This window comes from Portunus trituberculatus, chromosome 12 (genome assembly GCF_017591435.1).
Source record: "Portunus trituberculatus isolate SZX2019 chromosome 12, ASM1759143v1, whole genome shotgun sequence".
Taxonomy (NCBI): domain Eukaryota; kingdom Metazoa; phylum Arthropoda; class Malacostraca; order Decapoda; family Portunidae; genus Portunus; species Portunus trituberculatus.
In genome coordinates this window covers 10937305-10958491 of record NC_059266.1, presented here as the reverse complement: position 1 = coordinate 10958491, position 21187 = coordinate 10937305, and the positions used below count along the sequence as shown (strand labels likewise).

At 39.3% G+C, this 21187-nt stretch overlaps 1 protein-coding gene across 1 annotated transcript in view; it reads right to left on the bottom strand.

Moving 5' to 3' along the window:
- Positions 1–21187, bottom strand: part of LOC123502831 (DNA (cytosine-5)-methyltransferase 3A-like) — a gene marked incomplete in the record, with an annotated part of 93572 nt that overhangs the window by 52897 nt on the left and 19488 nt on the right.

The following is a 21187-nucleotide window of genomic DNA, read 5'->3' as shown; positions in this document are numbered from 1 at the left end:
ATCTCCTTCCTTAACATCATCATGACTCCTCCTCCTCCTTTACCCACTCTGTCTCTCCTCCATATATTATACCTTTTATCTATGTCTATTTTTATTGCCTCATTTAACTTTGTTTCCACCAGGCATACAATATCTGGTTCTTCTTTCTTTATGTAATCTCTTAATTCTAATTTACTAGATAAAACCCATCTATGTTTGTATACATCATTTTAATCTCTTGTTCTTATCATTTTAGTTAAACTTGCTCCATTTTTTCTCTTCTTCTCTTTTATATACCATTTCCTTATCCTGTCTCCTATAATTCTCCAAAAATGCCTTCTTCTCCTCCTCTGACCTTTCATTATTTTTTCTCTTGCTTCTGCCACCAGTTCATTGTGTCTCTTCCTTTCCTCCTCATTTCTATTTTTCTTTATATATATATCTTTGCAACCTTCTGTTTCTCTGAGTTTTGTTTTTCTATATAGTACTACTTCTGCTGCTGCTTGTGATTTTAGTAATATCTTAATTGGTCTCACTGTTCCTTCTTGATATGGTCCCATTCTATGGATTTCTTCTACTTCCTCTTCTAAGTTCTGTCTATCCTCGTCATTTAGATGTTTTAGTAGGTCTTTACTGATTTCATTTCGTCTTTTCCTTCTTGGTCTATATTTAACATTTTTTTTCTTTCAGTCCAAAAATAATTACATTTTTTTTTCTGCAATTTCTCTTACTAAATTTTCTTTTTTTCTTGAGGACTCCTATCATTTTGCTTGTCATATTTTCATCTCTTTCTTTTAACTGTTCTTGAAATACTTTTTGAAATGATTCCTTGTCGTTCTTATCTTGGATTTCCATGCTTGTACTTCTTTTTTAATCACGTCTTGTACTCTTTCTTCTTCTTTGTTAACTAGATCTTTCAGCTTCTCTTTCTCTTTCTCGGCTTTACCGAGTCCTTCTTCCATCAATTTCTTGTAGTTAGCTATTTGCACTTTTAATTCTTCATTTTCTGTTCTTAGCCTAGTTTCGTTTTCTTCCACTCATTTTATCCTTTCTTTCAATTTCTTGAGCTCTTTATCCTGTTCTTCATTTTCTTTCATTCCCATACTCTCCTTTATCAATATATCTAATTTACGTTTGATAGTCAACACTCTATCAAATAGTGAAGTTTGCGCCGTATCAAAGCATTCGAATGCTCTTTCTCCGTCACCAACAGTCATCATCAGCTTTCATTCTTTCCCGTGTCTCATACCTGCATTTAGATGGAATCTCTTTCTCACTCATGATTTTGTAACACTGTATTCATGATGAAAAAAAAAAAAAAAAAAAAAAAAAAAAAAAAACGAGTCCACACTAATCGCCCAGGCCACTGCAAACCCAAACAAAGGTAGTGAAGATCAGCTGATTCTCAGGAGCGACGGTATTGCGTCCTTCCTTGACCGCGTCTCGTGTATTTACCTAGTTGTAGTTTTACAGGGCCTGAGCTTTATGCTTGTGTGGCCCAGTCTCCATATCTACACTTATCCAATTTTTCTTTAAAACTATGTACACTCTTTGCTGACACCATTTCCTCACTCAAACTGTTCCAAGTCTCAACACATCTTTGCGGGAAACTAATTTTTTTAACATCTCTCAGACATCTTCCCTTCCTCAGTTTCTTACTATGCGATCTTGTGCTTCTAATGTCATATTCTTCTCTCAAGATTAGTTTCTCATTATCCACTTGTGTGTGTGTGTATTTACGTAGTTGTAGTTTTACAGGGCCTGGGCTTTATGCTCGTGTGGCCCCGTCTCCATATCTACACTTATCCAATCTTACTTTAAAAGTATGCACACTCGTTGCAGACACTACTTCTTCATTTAAACTGTTCCACGTCTCAATACATCTTTGCGGGAAACTATATTTTTTAACATCTCTCAGACATCTTCCTTTTCTCAGCTTTTACTATGCGATCTTGTGCTTGGATGTCATATTCTTCTCTCAGGATCAGTTTCTCATTATCCACTTGGTCCATTCCGTTGATCAATTTAAAACTTGTATCAGGTCTCCTCTCTCCTTCTTTGTTCCAGGGTTGGTAGATCCATAGCCTTTAGTCTCTCCTCATATGTCATCCTTCAAATTCTGGAACCATTCTTGTAGCCATTTTTTGTAGTCTCTCCAATTTCCTTATGTGTTTCTTTTTATGAGGGGTCCACACTACTCCTGCATATTCCAATCTGGGTCTTATTATAGTACTTATCAATTTCTTCATCATTTCTTTGTCCATGTAGTGAAATGCTACTGTGTGTGTGTGTGTGTGTGTGTGTATTTACCTAGTTGTAATTTTACAGGGCCTGGGCTTTATGCTCGTGTGGCCCCGTCTCCATATCTACACTTATCCAGTCTTACTTTAAAAGTGTGCACACTCATTGCAGACACTACTTCTTCATCTAAACTGTTCCACGTCTCAATACATCTCTGCGGGAAACTATATTTTTTAATATCTCTCAGACATCTTCCCTTTCTCAGCTTTTTACTATGCGATCTTGTGCTTCGGATGTCATATTTTTCTCTCAGGATCAGTTTCTCCTTATCCACTTGGTCCATTCCGTTGATCAATTTATAGACTTGTATCAGGTCTCCTCTCTCCCTTCTTTGTTCCAAGGTTGGTAGATCCATAGCCTTTAGTCTCTCCTCATATGTGTGTGTGTGTGTGTTATGTAAAGGCAAGAAGGGAAGGTTGTGGTGTGGTAGCCACCCCAAGTACATAGTTGCCTCAGTCAGTCACATTAATTTCTGTAATATGTGCAAAAATTTTTATCATATGGTTAACAAATTCTTTATACTTATAATAGTATGTAATAATACTGTGTTAGTCATCAGCCTGATATAAAATATGTTAATCAACCATAAATTTTAAAAAATTTGAAATTTATGGTACAGTACAACACTTTACTGAGAAGTTACTTGGTACAATTGCTTCCAAAATTTATATTACATCATGAATCTAAATAACAATTCTTACTACCTTCCACAGTCTGGTGAGTCACAAATCAACAGTCTGCCGGGGCTGGCACACACCACACAATGCACCTGAGAGAGAGAGAGAGAGAGAGAGAAAGAGAGAGAGAGAGAGAGAGAGAGAGAGAGAGAGAGAGAGAGAGAGAGAGAGAGAGAGAGAGAGAGAGAGAGAGAGAGAGAGAGAGAGAGAGAGAGAGAGAGAGAGAGAGAGAGAGAGAGAGACTGACTGCTTAAGAAATTTAAAGTGTTATCAGCTTAGCAGAGCCGTGGATATACTTTGAGGTAAATAACCTTTCCTAATGTACAACACCACACCCCTACCTCCATGACTTTACATGACAGTGTGTCTCTCTCACACACACATACACACACCGCTCTTTAAAGAGCTTGCAGGCTAAAGTGCAGGAAGGGTTTACAGACAGAGCAGAAGGTGGTCTAGATAATAACAAGTTGAAAGAACTAAGAAATGAATGGAAACAGGAGCAAGAAGAGGAAAAAGTCAAATTTTGAGAAGTGGTAAGGAGACAAATTCAGGAGAATACAAAAGTGGCTGTAATAGAAGTTATCAAGGAAAAAGGAAGATTTGGTGCGGGATGCAGTGGACAAGAAAAAAAGCTTCATGATTTATGGGATGAGGGAAAGGAAAAACCCAAATAAATTCTCAAGAGAACATGAAGAAAGGGAAATGGCCAAAACTGTTATTAAACAAGTACAAGACAGCACACAAGAATTTGACCAGGAGGTGGAGGAAATGGTTAGGCTGGGAAGGTACAGTGAAGGGGAAGAGACCAATGAAGGTGAAAATGAGATCTCAAGTGGCTGTAGAAGAAACAATGGCCAGAAACGGGAAACTGGCCGATGAAGTTGATCACAAGGAAATATGGATAAAAAGAGACATGAACTTAGAGGAAAGGGAAAAGGAGAAAGTCCTAAGAAGTGAAGCTAAGGAAAAAAACATGAAAAGGACAGAGATAGAGAAGAAGAATTTTTACTGGAGGGTTCTGGATATGAGACTAAAGAAGTGGTACTTAAGGAAAAAAGAGGTGGTCATGGAGGAGGCAATTAATTAAGAGTGATTTATACAACATAGATGGTTTGTTATCAAGCATATTGGAAGTTCGGCACTATTTGAAAGAGAAAAAGCCAGATCTAATGTGTATCATTGAAACAAAACTGAAAAAAGAGATCCATGTCAACTTTAAAGAGGAAGGATATAATACCTAGAGGAGGGACAGGAAGGATAAAAGGGGAGGAGGAATGCTAATAATGGTTCGTGATAATATACGTATGTGTGGAGGATGTGCAATATGGTGAGGACAAAGTGGAAGTAATGGGAGTAACAATCAGAACAGAAGATTTGAAGAAAAGAAAAATTATATTTACATATGTTCCACCACAGACTAATACATGGGGATCAGAAGAGCATAAAGATATGCAAAGAGAGGCGATAAAGTGTCTAGATAACATGATAAGAAGAGATAGAAGAATACTCTTAGTTAGAGACTTTAACTGTAAAAAAAATAAACTGGAGAGAGATGGAAGTAATGGACAATGCTGGGCAGTGGAGTGAGAAAGTGTTACAGCTAACTATGGTTAATATAATGGACCAATGGGTGGAGGATTCAACAAGGTACAAAGAAACCAGAGCCCCCTCCAATCATACGATACCTTAGTCCAATGGGGAGAAGTGATCATGTGACATTAGAGATGCAAATGCAGGAGGAAGATGAGATAAATTATAGAGAGGATTATAAAGCAGATTTTGAAAAATTAAGGATTTATTTTGCTGATATTTAGTGGAGTAATATTCTGTGCAGAAAGACTACAAGAGAAATATGATATATTCTTACAGAAATACAATGGAGTAAAAAAGTTTGTTCCTGTTTATAGAGTTCAGAAAAAAATACATGCATGGTACAATGCTAGACGCATACAAGCAAAAAAGGCAAAAGATAAAGCGTGGAAGAAACTCTTAAAGCAGGGAAATGACTATAACAGACTGCAGTACAAAGATGCTAGAAATTAATATATTAGAGTAAGGAGAGAGGAAGAAAGAAATTTTGAGAAAGATGTGGTGAATAAAAGCAAGGATGAACCCAAACTTTTCTACTAGTTTTAAATGGCAAAACAAAGAATAAGGAAACAATTGAAAAAATAATTAAAGAAGGGAAGACATACCAAATAGAGAAGGAAATGTGTGAAATAATGAATGAGAGCTTCAAAACGGTATTCACTGAAGAAGAACCTAATAGGACATTGGATTGCCAAGGATTACAGGAAATTGCAGTGCACAAAGAGGATATTGGAAGATTACTGGACAAGTTGGAAGTCAGAAAAACAATGGGGCCAGATGGTGTATCAGGCTGGGTGTTAAAAGAATGTAAAGAGCAACTACTTGATCCAATTTGGTAAATAATTAAAAGTTCAATAAATGAAGGGAAAGTTCCACTAGAGTGGAAGAGAGCCAACGTAATACCAATATTTAAAGGAGGAAAGGCAACTGAACCACTAAACTACAGACCAGTGTCACTTACAAGTACTGTAGGGAAGTTATGTGAAATAATTATCAAAGAAAAATGGGTTAAATTTCTAGAAGAGGAGCAAGTCATATTGAACAGACAATTTGGATTCAGGACAGTGGTCATGTGTATCAAACTTATTAAGCTTCTACTCCAGGGTTATTGCAGGACTGGAAAGCAGAGATGGATGGGTAGACACAGTATATCTGAACATTAAAAAGGCTTTTGATAAAGTCCCTCACAAAAGACTACTTTGGAAACTAGAGAACATAGGAGGACTGCGAGGAACCTTGCTTGAATGGACAAGAGATCATTTGAAGGATAGGGAAATGAGAACTGTGATCAGAGCTACATACTCGTCTTGGAGTAAAGTAACCAGCAGGGTGCCACAAGGGTTAGTGTTAGCCCCCATTATGTTTCAAGTTTATGTAAACAATATTCACATTGGAGTAAACAGCTATATGAATTTATTCGCTGATGATGCAAAGTTGCTAGGAGTTATCAAAACCAGAAAGAACTGTCTGCTGTTGCAGGAAGATTTAAACAAGATATATGAGTGGAGTAGGAAGTGGAAATTGGAGTTCAATGCCAAGAAATGTCACATCATGGAACTAGGAAAGAGTAAGAGAAGACCAGTATGGAACTATTTGATGGGAGAGGAACAAATAATGAAGACTAAAGAGGAAAAAGATCTTGGAGTAATCATACAAGAAAATCTGAGCCCTGACAAACACATAAGCAAGATATTTAGACTACCATATAAAATATTGACTAATATAAGAGTGGCATTTCATTGCATGGATAAAGATATGATGAAAAAAATCATCACAAGCAAGATACTTCCAAGGCTGGAATATGCAGCAGTGGTATGGTCTCCGAGCCCTAAAAAGGATATAAGAAAATTGGAAAGGATACAGAAGATTGCTACAAAGATGGTGCCGGAATTAAAGGACATCACATATCAAGAATGACTGAAGGAAATGGGACTGCCAACCTTACAAGATAGAAGAGAACACGTGGACCTAATACCAATGTATGAGATAGTAAATGATATTGAAAAGATAGACAAAGAAGACCTTGTGCTGTTGACGGAAGAAGATGGAAGATGAAAAGATCAGGATGAGGCAGTGTGTGGAGGATATTGGAAAATACAGTTTTCCACACAGAACGGTGGAAAAATGGAATGCATTGAATTGTTACAGAACATAGTGTGCATAACTTTAAAGAAAAACTAAATAAATGGAGATATGGAGACAGGACACTATGAGCCCCGCTCGAACCCTGTACAATACAACTAGGTAAACACACAACACACACAACTTACGTATGAGCGGAATGTAATGTATTCCAACATAAATGGAGTGATATCGGAGATTTTAGAACTCAACGATTACTTGAGGGACAAGAACCCAGATATTGTGGGTCTTACTGAAACAAAACTGAGAGAGGGAGAAGACCTGATGATGGTTGGAGAAGGGAAATATAATGTTTGGAAAAGAAATAGAGTAGGTAAGATGGGAGGAGGAGTGATGTTGCTGGTTAAAAAAGATATAAAGGTGGATCAAGTGAAAGAAGGTATGGGAAAGGCAGAAGTGCTAAAGATCAGAGCAGAAACTAATGAAGGAAAAAGAGGCACTACATAGTGGTGTACGTACCACCTAAGACAAATGCATGGTCAGTACAGGAATATGAAGAAATGATAAGTGATACAGGAACATGTCTGGAAGAAATGTTGGGTGGCTGTGAACGAACTATAATGATGGGAGATTTTAATTGTAAAGAGGTGTGTTGGGAGGACTGGTCAATGGAAGGATCAGAGACAACATGGGAAATACACTATTGACACTGGCAATGGAAAATGTGTTAACTCAGTGGGTCAAAGAAGATACTAGGTTTGGAGGAGAGGGAGCATCGTCAAGACTGGACTTGGTCTTTAGTACAGAGCCAATGGTCATTGAGGAGATGAGGGTGGAGTGCCCTTTAGCAAAGAGTGATCATGCAGTTTTGGAGTTCAAGGTGATAGATGAAGAGAAATCTAGAAGAAATGAAGAATATAAAGTGGGAAGATGGAATTATGCCAAGACAGATTTTGGAAACCTAAAGAAATTCTTTCAAGAGACAAATTGGATGAAATTCAAGAGTGCTAAGGAGCAAATGAAAAGTGGAAGGAATTTATAAAATATACAAAGAAGGTGAGAAAAATTTGTACCAATAAGACAACATAGAAGTTGGAAAGCAGGACTGGTTTAACGATAGATGTGAAAAGGCTAGAACAAGAAAAGAGGATGCATGGAAGAGGTGGAGAAGGAAAAGACGGATTAAGCAGTGGGAAAGTTACAAAAGAGCAAGAAATGAATATGTGTTGATTAGAAGAGAAGAAAGAAAGAAACAAGAAAAGGATATAATTGATAAATGTAAAGACCAACCAAGGCTTTTTACAGACATGTGAACAACAACATCAAAAATAGAGAAAGTATTGAAAGTTTAGAAGTAAATGGAGTATGCAGTGAAGATCCCAGGAAATGGCAGAGGCTATGAATGGATGCTTTCGGAAGGTATTCACAAAGGAGACTGCTTTTGACAAACCACTGGTAATGGAACAGAAAGGGATTATGAAGGAGTTTCAAGTAACTGTGGAGGAGATCAAGAATATGATGGGAGTTTAGAAGTGAGAAAAGCTGTGGGACCTGATGGGGTATCAGGATGGATTTTAAGAGAATGCAGGAGCAACTGGCAGAAAAAGTTTGTGAAGTAATTGATGCCTCATTAAGGGAAGGTGTAGTGCCCCAAGACTGGAAAAGAGCTAACATTGTCCCAATCTATAAATCAGGTAACAAGAGAGACCCATTGAACTATAGACCAGTGTCACTTACAAGTGTGGTAGCTAAGATGTGTGAGAGGGTGGTGAAGAATAGATGGACAGACTTCTTGGAGAAAAATGACATACTTTGTGAGTGTCAATTTGGTTTTAGAAAAGGGCGTTCATGCACGACAAACCTGATATGTTACTATTCGAGGGTGATAGATGTAATACAGGAAAGAGATGGTTGGGCTGATGGAATATATCTGGATTTAAAAAAGGCCTTTGATAAGGTACCACACCGGAGACTGATCTGGAAACTTGAAATGGTAGGAGGAGTGCATGGCAGTTTACTAAAATGGATGGAAGACTTTTGGTAGGAAGAGAAATGAGAACAATAATTAAGGACAGACCATCAGAATGGGGCTTGGTGGAGAGTGGAGTTCCACAGGGATCAGTGTTGGCACCAGTAATGTTTGCAGTCTACATAAATGACATGGTGGATGGGGTGTCCAGTTATGTGAGCCTATTTGCAGACGATGCAAAATTGTTAAGAAAAGTGAGATGTGACAAAGATTGCGAACTACTCCAGGAAGACTTGGACAGAATATGGAAATGGAGCTGTACATGGCAAATGGAGTTCAACACGACAAAATGCAAGAAATTAGAGTTTGGCAAGAGTGAAAGAAGAATCAGGAGTATGTACAAGATAGGAAATGAAGACATAAAACCAGTCATGAAGAAAAAGACCTTGGGGTGACAATTACCAATGACCTATCGCCAGAGAGACATATAAACAAAATAATTGGAGAAGTATTGAACTTATTGAGGAACATAAGAGTGGCGTTCGTATATTTAGATGAAGAAATGATGAAGAAAATAATTACTGCAATGATAAGACCAAGGCTTGAATATGCAACAATACAGTGGGCTCGAACTTAAAGAAACACATAAGGAAACTAGAGAAAGTACAGAGGGCTGCAACAAAAATGGTGCCTGACTTAAGAGATTTGACTTATGAAGACAGACTGAAAAGAATGCAACTTCCGACCCTGGAAAACAGAAGAGAAAGGGGAGACCTGATAGCAATATACAGAGTGATGATTGGCATGGAAAAATGGATAGGGAAGATCTGTGTATGTGGAATGAAAGAATGTTGAGAGGGCATGGGAAAAACTAAAATGGCCACTTATAGGAGAGATGTGAAAAATATAGCTTCCTCATAGAAGGGTGGAAGCATGGAATAGTTTAGACGTGGAAGTGGTCACGCAAGGAATATTCATGATTTTAAGAAAAGCTGGACATTAATAGATATGGAGACGGGACAACACGAGCATAGCTCTTTTCCCGTATGTTACAATTAGGTAAATACAATTAGGTAAATACACACACACACACACAAGCTCCAGAGCAATCATCTCTAATTCTACAGTTACCATTGCCTAAGAGTAACCAAGGTGGGAAAGGAGCTGGTAATGTTTGTCCCGTCTCCATATAGTCATGTTAACTGTTGATTAGCAAAATAATGTCCAGGGAAGGTAAATATAAACTGTAGCCTGCGTTTGAGCCATCAGCTGGTTTGTTTACATCTGCGCAACATGGCGGCCGTGAACTCGAAAGATGAATCAGACTTCACAGGATTTCAAGGAATAATGGAGAAGAGCGCTTATGTGAAGAAAATTCTGGAGTTGGAAGGTAAAATTGAAAAACTGTTTGAAAAGTATGGGGGCCTGGAAACGAGTTATGACAATGTAATGAAAGAGTGTGCCGATATGAAGAAGGAAAATGAAGCACTGAAAGAGGAAGTTAAGCTAATTAAAGTGAATTGCGAAAATGTGGAGAATCTCTAGGAAAAGTGATGGAGAAGCAGGCTGAATGGAAAAAAGTCAGGAAGTGGAAAGAAAGGAGGTAAATTACAAAGTTGCAAGTCTGGAAAAGGAAATCAAAGAGTCTGGGGAGAAAACTTTGGGCCTTGCTGAAATTATAGATCAACAGATCATAGAAGAGAAGATTGCTGAGAAAGTGGTGAAGGTTATTAAATCAAATGAGACATTGGTGAGGGAAACTGTAGACAAAAAGAGATGTGTGGTGATATTTGGTGTGGAGGAGGATAAGACACCGAGTAAAATGGAGAGAGAAAAACATAAAAAGGTGATAAATAATATCATTAATGTGGTGCAGGAGGAGGAAAAGACCTAGTACAAGAAATAGAGGACTTCCATAGAATTGGAAAGTTCACAAGAGAAGGTATGAGGCCAATAAGAATCAAACTTAAGTCACAAAAGGATGTAGATGAATTGGTGGAGAAGTCATGGAGGCTAGCCCAGCAGGAAACAACAAGGAAGATTTGGTTGAGAAGAGATCTCGGTGAAAAGGAAAGAGAAATGTTAAATGAGTTGAGAAAGGAGGCTTTGAAAAAAATGAAGAGAGGACAGAAGAGGAGAAGAAAGAGTTTTCTGGAGAATCTTGGATATGAGACTGAGGAAGTGGTTCATAACCCAGAAAAGTACAGCAAGAAAGGACTAAAGAAACTTACGTATGAGCGAATGTAATGTATTCCAACATAAATGGAGTGATATCGGGATTTTAGAACTCAACGATTACTTGAGGGACAAGAACCCAGATATTGTGGGTCTTACTGAAACAAAACTGAGAGAGGAGAAGACCTGATGATGGTTGGAGAAGGAAATATAATGTTTGGAAAAGAAATAGAGTAGGTAAGATGGGAGGAGGAGTGATGTTGCTGGTTAAAAAGATATAAAGGTGGATCAAGTGAAAGAAGGTATGGGAAAGGCAGAAGTGCTAAAGATCAGAGCAGAAACTAATGAAGGAAAAAGAGGCACTACATAGTGGTGTACGTACCACCTAAGACAAATGCATGGTCAGTACAGGAATATGAAGAAATGATAAGTGATACAGGAACATGTCTGGAAGAAATGTTGGGTGGCTGTGAACGAACTATAATGATGGGAGATTTTAATTGTAAAGAGGTGTGTTGGGAGGACTGGTCAATGGAAGGATCAGAGACAACATGGGAAATACACTATTGACACTGGCAATGGAAAATGTGTTAACTCAGTGGGTCAAAGAAGATACTAGGTTTGGAGGAGAGGGAGCATCGTCAAGACTGGACTTGGTCTTTAGTACAGAGCCAATGGTCATTGAGGAGATGAGGGTGGAGTGCCCTTTAGCAAAGAGTGATCATGCAGTTTTGGAGTTCAAGGTGATAGATGAAGAGAAATCTAGAAGAAATGAAGAATATAAAGTGGGAAGATGGAATTATGCCAAGACAGATTTTGGAAACCTAAAGAAATTCTTTCAAGAGACAAATTGGATGAAATTCAAGAGTGCTAAGGAGCAAATGAAAAGTGGAAGGAATTTATAAAAATATACAAAGAAGGTGAGAAAAATTTGTACCAATAAGACAACATAGAGAAGTTGGAAAGCAGGACTGGTTTAACGATAGATGTGAAAAGGCTAGAACAAGAAAAGAGGATGCATGGAAGAGGTGGAGAAGGAAAAGACGGATTAAGCAGTGGGAAAGTTACAAAAGAGCAAGAAATGAATATGTGTTGATTAGAAGAGAAGAAAGAAAGAAACAAGAAAAGGATATAATTGATAAATGTAAAGACCAACCAAGGCTTTTTACAGACATGTGAACAACAACATCAAAAATAGAGAAAGTATTGAAAGTTTAGAAGTAAATGGAGTATGCAGTGAAGATCCCAGGAAATGGCAGAGGCTATGAATGGATGCTTTCGGAAGGTATTCACAAAGGAGACTGCTTTTGACAAACCACTGGTAATGGAACAGAAAGGGATTATGAAGGAGTTTCAAGTAACTGTGGAGGAGATCAAGAATATGATGGGGAGTTTAGAAGTGAGAAAAGCTGTGGGACCTGATGGGGTATCAGGATGGATTTTAAGAGAATGCAGGGAGCAACTGGCAGAAAAAGTTTGTGAAGTAATTGATGCCTCATTAAGGGAAGGTGTAGTGCCCCAAGACTGGAAAAGAGCTAACATTGTCCCAATCTATAAATCAGGTAACAAGAGAGACCCATTGAACTATAGACCAGTGTCACTTACAAGTGTGGTAGCTAAGATGTGTGAGAGGGTGGTGAAGAATAGATGGACAGACTTCTTGGAGAAAAATGACATACTTTGTGAGTGTCAATTTGGTTTTAGAAAAGGGCGTTCATGCACGACAAACCTGATATGTTACTATTCGAGGGTGATAGATGTAATACAGGAAAGAGATGGTTGGGCTGATGGAATATATCTGGATTTAAAAAAGGCCTTTGATAAGGTACCACACCGGAGACTGATCTGGAAACTTGAAATGGTAGGAGGAGTGCATGGCAGTTTACTAAAATGGATGGAAGACTTTTGGTAGGAAGAGAAATGAGAACAATAATTAAGGACAGACCATCAGAATGGGGCTTGGTGGAGAGTGGAGTTCCACAGGGATCAGTGTTGGCACCAGTAATGTTCGCGGTCTACATAAATGACATGGTGGATGGGGTGTCCAGTTATGTGAGCCTATTTGCAGACGATGCAAAATTGTTAAGAAAAGTGAGATGTGACAAAGATTGCGAACTACTCCAGGAAGACTTGGACAGAATATGGAAATGGAGCTGTACATGGCAAATGGAGTTCAACACGACAAAATGCAAGAAAATAGAGTTTGGCAAGAGTGAAAGAAGAATCAGGAGTATGTACAAGATAGGAAATGAAGACATAAAACCAGTCATGAAGAAAAAGACCTTGGGGTGACAATTACCAATGACCTATCGCCAGAGAGACATATAAACAAAATAATTGGAGAAGTATTGAACTTATTGAGGAACATAAGAGTGGCGTTCGTATATTTAGATGAAGAAATGATGAAGAAAATAATTACTGCAATGATAAGACCGAGGCTTGAATATGCAACAATACAGTGGGCTCGAACTTAAAGAAACACATAAGGAAACTAGAGAAAGTACAGAGGGCTGCAACAAAATGGTGCCTGACTTAAGAGATTTGACTTATGAAGACAGACTGAAAAGAATGCAACTTCCGACCCTGGAAAACAGAAGAGAAAGGGAGACCTGATAGCAATATACAGAGTGATGATTGGCATGGAAAAATGGATAGGGAAGATCTGTGTATGTGGAATGAAAGAATGTCGAGAGGGCATGGGAAAAAACTAAAATGGCCACTTATAGGAGAGATGTGAAAAATATAGCTTCCCTCATAGAAGGGTGGAAGCATGGAATAGTTTAGACGTGGAAGTGGTCAACGCAAGGAATATTCATGATTTTAAGAAAAAGCTGGACATTAATAGATATGGAGACGGGACAACACGAGCATAGCTCTTTTCCCGTATGTTACAATTAGGTAAATACAATTAGGTAAATACACACACACACACACACACACACACACACACACACACACACACACAAAATTTAGTTTCCAAAAGATGTGTTGAGACTTGGAACAGTTTGAGTGAGAAGTGGTATCAGCAAAGTGTACATAGTTTTAAAGAAAATTGGATAAGTGTAGAAATGGAGACAGAGAGCATAAACAGGCCCTGTAAAACTACAACTAGGTAAATACAACTAGGTAAATACACACACACACACACACAATGTGGACAAAAGCCATGTCATGGAAATGGGAAAAAGTGAAAGACGACCAGTGGGAATCTATAAGATGGGAGATGGAGTAGAACTAGAAAAAGTAAAAAAGGAAAAGGACTTGGGAGTGACAATGGAAGAAAATAATCAACCGGTTAGCCATATTGATAGAATTTTCAGAGAGACGTATAATTTGCTAAGGAATATTGGAGTAGCATTTCACTATATGGACAAGGAAATGATGAAGAAATTGATAAGTACTAAAATAAGACCTAGATTGGAATATGCAGGAGTTGTGTGGACTCCCATAAAAAGAAACACATAAGAAAATTAGAGACTACAAAAATGGCTACAAGAATGGTTCCAGAATTTAAAGGGATGGCATATGAGGAGAGACTAAAGGCAATGGATCTACCAACCTTGGAGCAGAGAAAGAGAGAGGATTTGATACAAGTTTATAAATTGATTAACGGAATGGATGAAGTGGATAATGAGAAACTGATCCTGAGAGAAGAATATGACTTTAGAAGCACAAGATCGCATAGTAAGAAACTAAGGAAGGGACGATGTCTGAGAGATGTTAAAAAATTTAGTTTCCCGCAAAGATGTGTTGAGACTTGGAACAGTTTTAGTGAGGAAGTGGTATCAGGAAAGAGTGTACATAGTTTTAAAGAAAAATTGGATAAGTGTAGATATGGAGACGGGACCACACGAGCATAAAGCCCAGGCCCTGTAAAACTACAACTAGGTAAATACAACTAGGTAAATACACGTCGTTGAGAGAGGATGGCTCGTCTCCGGCTGCGGATGGGAAGAAGGAAAATACCTATGGTGTTACAGGGCCCGGGTAACTCTAAGTTAGTGTCCTATTAATGTCCTACTGTCGCATAGTGTTGAAAGTGAGGGATATGGAGAGTGGTCCCTGAGAGGAGAGTGTGGGCGGTGACTGTTTTGGCCGTAATCAGCTGACGATAACAAATATGGCGTCTAGACAAGCCCGGGACTTTGAAGGTTTTATAACTATGCCAAGAGGACTGGAGAAATTAGATATGGATGCAAGAGTTCAGGCACTGGAAAGTAAGTTACTAAACATTTTGTCCATAAAAGAAAAACTGGATAGAGTTATAGCCGAGAATGATTCGTTCAAAAAAGAGATCTATTTGTTAACGATAGCGAATAATGAGCTATTGAAGGAAAAAGTAGAGATGGAGAAAGAAAACCAACAACTAAGGAATCAATGTGAAGAGATGAAGGCTAAACTCCTGGAAATGGAGATGAAAATATCCGAAGGGGACTTGAGGAAGGAGGAATGCCTTAATCTAATTGATACCAGGATGAAAGAAGTGAACCATGAACATCAGGAGGTACAAAGGTCCTTTAGGGAGATAGTGAAAAAGCAGGAAGAGGAAAATAAAGGGATTACGCAGAGGGAAATGGTAAAGGTACTAAAGGAAAATGAGTATGTGGTGAGAGATATTGCTGAAAAGAAAAAAATGTGTGATCATAATAGGATTGAGGGAAGAAACTAACAGGAACTGGCAGGACAGGAGGGATAAGGAAAATGACAGGATTAAGTCTTTACTGAACAAGATCTCTGTGGAAGAAGAGGACCTATATGCTGAGGTAGAAGAAAGTGTAAGATTAGGAGCTTTTGCGGAGGGCAAGAATAGACCATTAAAATTGAAATTAAAGTCTCAGGTGGCAGCAGAGGCCTTGTTGAGGAGGGCTTGGAAACTTAAGGACTCTGAGGAAACCAAAACAATTTACATAAGAAGAAATATGTCACAGGATGAGCGAATGAAAATGAAAGAGCTTGTAACTGAAGTGAAGGAGAGGAATGATGAAAGAACAGAGGAGGAAAAGACCAAGTTTTTTTGGAGGATGAGAAATGGGAGGCTAAAGAAGTGGTGGATAAAACAGGTGGAATAGGCATTACATGGAAGAAAGAGACTAGGAATGGAATACAAGTGACTTAAATGAATATAGATGGATTTCTGTCTAAGAGGCTAGAATGTATGGATTACCTAAGAAATAACGAACCGGACATAATGTGTGTAGTGGAAACAAAGCTAAGGCCCGAAATAAAGCTAGACTGGTTTGTTGTAAAACACTACAAAGTATGGAGAAATGATAGAAAAAATAAAGGAGGTGGTGGTATAATGGTTCTTACTAAGGAAAATCTGATAGTGAAGGAGGTGAACTATATATAGTAAGAGAAATGAGGAAGTGATAAGTATGCTTATAACAGATGGCAAGAGGGACATTAATATTATAACAGTATACATACCACCCAGAACCAGTGCTTGGGAATATGAACAGTACCAAATGGTGATGAGAAATACTCTAGACAGAATGAAGCAAGAACTCATCAGAAAGGATAGAGTGATGATAGTTGGAGACTTTAATTGCAAAGAAATAGTGTGGGAAGACTACGAAGTGGTGAACGGTGGTGAGTGGTGTTACGGCCCGCCCGTAACATACTCCACTACCATCACCTCCTCCGCTTGTTACCTCGTTCGCCACCTCTCCGCCTCCCCTTCCACGTCACCGTCTCGTGAACCTTCCACGCCACCGTCTCATGAACACTCCACGTCACCATTTCATGAAGCCCCGCTACTGTCCCGAAGTTGGATTCACGCGGCCCCATTCGACTCAACCGGAAGTGTTAAGCCGGCTCTTGGCTTTCTGAAAAGCAAGTCGAGGTCCAGGCCTCAACCAGTGAACACAACGCCTCTTGGGTCTACCGTGGGATCAACCATCACCCAGCACTTCACCTCTGCGACACGCATAAGTATCACTTCCCTCGTCCGTGTTTTCCACATTGCCTCCATATAGGATTAGGATTATTGTTAGGTATTAAGTTGGGTTCTTTATTGTTGTATTTATTTCTCTGTTATATGTATATGTGTATGTCATTTTCCTGTGTTTCATGTTATATATCTGTGTTTCATGTTTCATGTTATATCTATGTGTCAGTTTCATTATGGGTTATTAAAATAGCTTTTAAAGTGACCCCTTTGCATTTCCTCACCAGTTGAACCTGCAGTGTTTTTTTATTGTTATTGTTCACGGCTCCCGATGCCAATCTTACCAGTTTAACCGGTGAACGTAACAATTGGCGACCGTGACAGGACCATTATAACCCATGTTCAGTGTTCCATTTTTCCAGTGACTTTTTTCTGTGATTGCTTGTGTTTCTGTGGTGTTGTGACTTTGATGTGTTTTTTTCTGTGACTTACTCTGCGTGTGGTTTAAATTTACCTTTGTGCGATCAAGTAGCTCCTTTTGGGTTAAACGTGCTTCGTGACTTTCATTGGTATCGCATAGCAGTGGTAGAGCAGGAAACCAGGTAGAAAGGCGTGTTCACCGATAGCACTTATCTCTATTTTTGCACATAGGCAGGTGTGTAATAAGTGTTATCCAAGTGTTGGGATCATCATATGTTCATGCGAACCCTCAATCCCCTCACTTCGCGGATCATTTTTCTCGCTAGTTAGAATCGGCCATTTTAACTAGTCTCTCAGACTAATCCGCCTCCTTATCAATAACAAGTCTCAGTACAATTCGCTCCTCACTCTCAAGTCTCGTAACTAGAGTAATCCGGATCCCTCTTAATGCCGTAACTCTCTAGTTTACCCCTCATTAGTGATTGTACTCATAAGTGTTTACTTAAGTATAATCTAGGTAATTTCCAAGGTTGCCTTTATTATCACTCTGCCAAGTTCCTCACTTAAGTAATTCGCTTATCATTTTTTTTTTTTATGGTTTAACATCTATTTAATATGGCTTCCACTCAGTTTAACGTTGAAGATTTTTGTGCCGACCCTTCTCTGGAACAACTTAAAGGTGCTAATATCAAAAAGGACCAATGGAAGACCATCGCTAAACATTTTGATGTTCCCATCACGTCTCAGATGACTAAAGAGGCCATTAAGAATGTAGTTGTTGAACATCTAGTGCAAGAAGGTCAGTTGCTAGGAAATGCCATAGAAGAGTTAACTCCCATGTCAGCCTCTACGAGGACTATAATACACAGTCCCCAGGAAGAACAGGATAAGAGTAGGATAAGTCAGTGGGAAATTGAGAAGCTTAAACTAGAATACCAGATGCATGAAAGACAAATGCAACTACAGGCAGAAAAAGAAGCGAAAGAAATGCAACTACAGGAAAAACAAATGCAACTACAGGCAGAAAAGAAGATAAAAAAAAGAGAGAGAATTTCAGTTACAACTTAAAAGGCAGGAGAAAGAGTTAGAAATTCAGGAGTTAGCCCTACGAAATGACGCTAAGTTTAGAGGGGAAGAAATAGATATAAAAAAAAAGTTAGCAAGCTTTAATCCTGCTACAGCTGCTCCGCTAGTTCCCCCTTTTGATGAATCTGATGTTGACGGGTCATTTCGCGCTTTTGAGAGCATTGCTAATAGGAATAAATGGCCCAAGGATCAGTGGGTGTCTCTCCTTGTCCCTAAGCTAGTAGGAAAAGCTTATAGGGTATACAACGGCCTTAGTGATGAGGTAGAATATGAAGAGATCAAAGGTAACATTCTAGACGCCTACTCTATCACTTCTGATGGATACAGACAACAGTTTCGAAAGTATGTGAAACCAGAGTCTCACACCTATGTTGAATTTGCTAGTGAGAAACTAAGACAATTTAAGAAATGGTTAGCCGCCCTTAACATTACCACCTTTTCGGAGTTGCTCAATCTAATGGTCCTGGAAGAATGGAAGAACAAGTTACCTTTAATATTCTGAGGCATGTGGAAGAACGGGAGAGAGTGATCTTATGTCTGCCGCTAAAGTGGCTGATGCGTTTGCTTTGTTGATGGGATCCCTGGGTAGTAGAGGTCGTGGTTCACTATCTAATGTTAGGTCCTCCTTTGGGGAAGGTTTTGGGGCGGGTGGTAAGCCAACCGGATTCTCGCCAAATGCATATAATTCCCCCTGGTGTACATACTGTAAGAAACCAGGTCACACGATCCAGAAATGTAGACACCCAAATTGCAAGGGTTCTCAACGTCAACTTTCTTTTGTGGCCCCTAAACCTAACACATTTGAGAACAAGAAACCAGTGGCCCTAGCTAACCCTGTCAACTCTCCTCTAGAACTTTATGACTCGTACATGTATCAAGGTAAAGTGTCCCTGACTGATGGTAAAGACAAGGCAATAAATATCAAGGTTCTGCGTGATACAGGTGCTGCCCAATCCATCTTAAGGGAAGATGTCATCCCTAACATCAAACAGGCTTTCACTGGGAGAAGGTGATCCTTACAGGTCTCGAATCACAGCTCTCCTATCCCTTGGCTAATATTAGCTTACAGTGCCCGTTCATTTCAGGAGAGGTTGAGGTAGCCATTAAACCTGGTGAACTGCCAGTACCGGGGTACATCTTGTACTGGGTAATGATCTTGCGGGTAACTTGGCTGTTCCAAACTTAATTGTTCTTGATTCTCCCTTAACAGAAAGTCCCACTAAGACCCTGGACGAAACATCCCTCACTTCTTCCCAGTGTGTGCAGTCACCAGGTCTCAGTCCAAGTCCCCTGCCCTTTCATCACCTCCTCCACCAATGATTGCCTCTACTGACAACTTGTACAATAACATCATTTCAAAGGAGAATTTGATTAATGCTCAGGAACAGGATCTCACTTTGGCTAAGATCAGACATGTTGCCAGTGAGACAAAGGATATGTCTAAATTGCCTTGTTTTTATTATCAGGAAGGAGTCCTGATGCGTGCCTACAGACCTCCTGAACTGAAACAACTAGACACCTGGTCAGAAACACATCAAGTTGTCATCCCTTGTCTGTAAGACCAGCCATTATAGAACTAGCTCATGATGGATTGTCAGGTCATCTAGGCATCCAAAAACCTACAAGAAGGCTCTTCAACATTTTTTGGCCAGGAATGAAAAGGATGTGTCACACTATGTAAAACATGTCACATATGTCAAATTGTGGGTAAGCCTAACGAACGCCTTGTGCCAGCTCCTCTGACGCCTATTCCAGTTCAGACGGAGCCCTTCGAAAAGATCATTCTAGACTGCGTAGGGCCCTTACCCAAAACCAAACGAGGGAATCAGTATTTGTTAACCCTCATGGATCCCACTACCAGGTACCCTGAAGCATTCCCTCTTAAGAACATCACATCAAAGACCATTGTAAAACATCTAATACATTTTTTCACCTCGGTAGGAATTCCAAAACAAATTCAGTCTGACAAGGGTAGCAATTTCACTAGCCATTTTTTCCAACAGATAGTGAATGAGCTAAACATCGACCATGTACCTCCTCGGCTTACCACCCCAATCCCAAGGCTGTCTGGAGCGGTTTCACCAAACATTAAAATCCATGATGAAGAAGTATTGCTTGGAGCATCAAGGAGACTGGGATGAAAGTATTTCTTTCCTTCTCTTCGCTTTAAGAGAATCTCCTCAAGATTCTTTAGGTTACTCCCTTTTGAATTACTCTATGGTAGACAGATCAGGGGGCCTCTCAAAATATTAAAGGATCAATGGTTTACTCAAAATACTCCTTCAAGCCCCAGTGTGTCTGACTACATCAGTAACCTTAAGAATAAAATCAGTGAAGTCAGATCTTTTGCTAAATCAAACTTCCTCAAATCTCAAACTAAAATGCAACAGAATTCTCTTCCCAAATCTGTCATGAGAAGTTTCAAACCAGGAGACAAGGTTTTACTTTTCTCCCACTCCAGGCAATGCTCTTCACAGTAAGTTCATGGGACCTTATGTTGTGGCTCAAAAACTAAGTCCATTAAATTATGTGGTCCACACTCCTGACCGTCGTAAGGATTCCCAACTAGTTCATATTAATCTAATGAAACCTTACCACTCCAGAGAACCAGAGGACGACTTGTCTCGCACTGTACCTGTATGTCTGGTAGGGAAGGAGTCTGGTCCTGTGCCCCCCGAGGAAGAGTCCGACATCGAATTCCTCTTCTCGTCACCTAAAGGACGCCCCTCAAACAGCCAAATCATGTCCAACCTTGATGAGGTGTTTCTTTCCTTAACACCTTCACAACAGTCTGATCTTAAAAAGTTATTGCTAGACTTTTCTGAAATCACAGGTGACCTTCCAGGACTTTGTAATACTATCCAACATGACATAACATTAATATCTAATGACATCAAGCCTATAAGACAACCAGCCTATCGCATTTCACCCATTAAAAGAGACTTGATGAAAAAAGAGGTAGACTATCTGCTCTTGCAGAACTTAGTATATCTCCCTGGGCTTCTCCCTGCCTGTTAA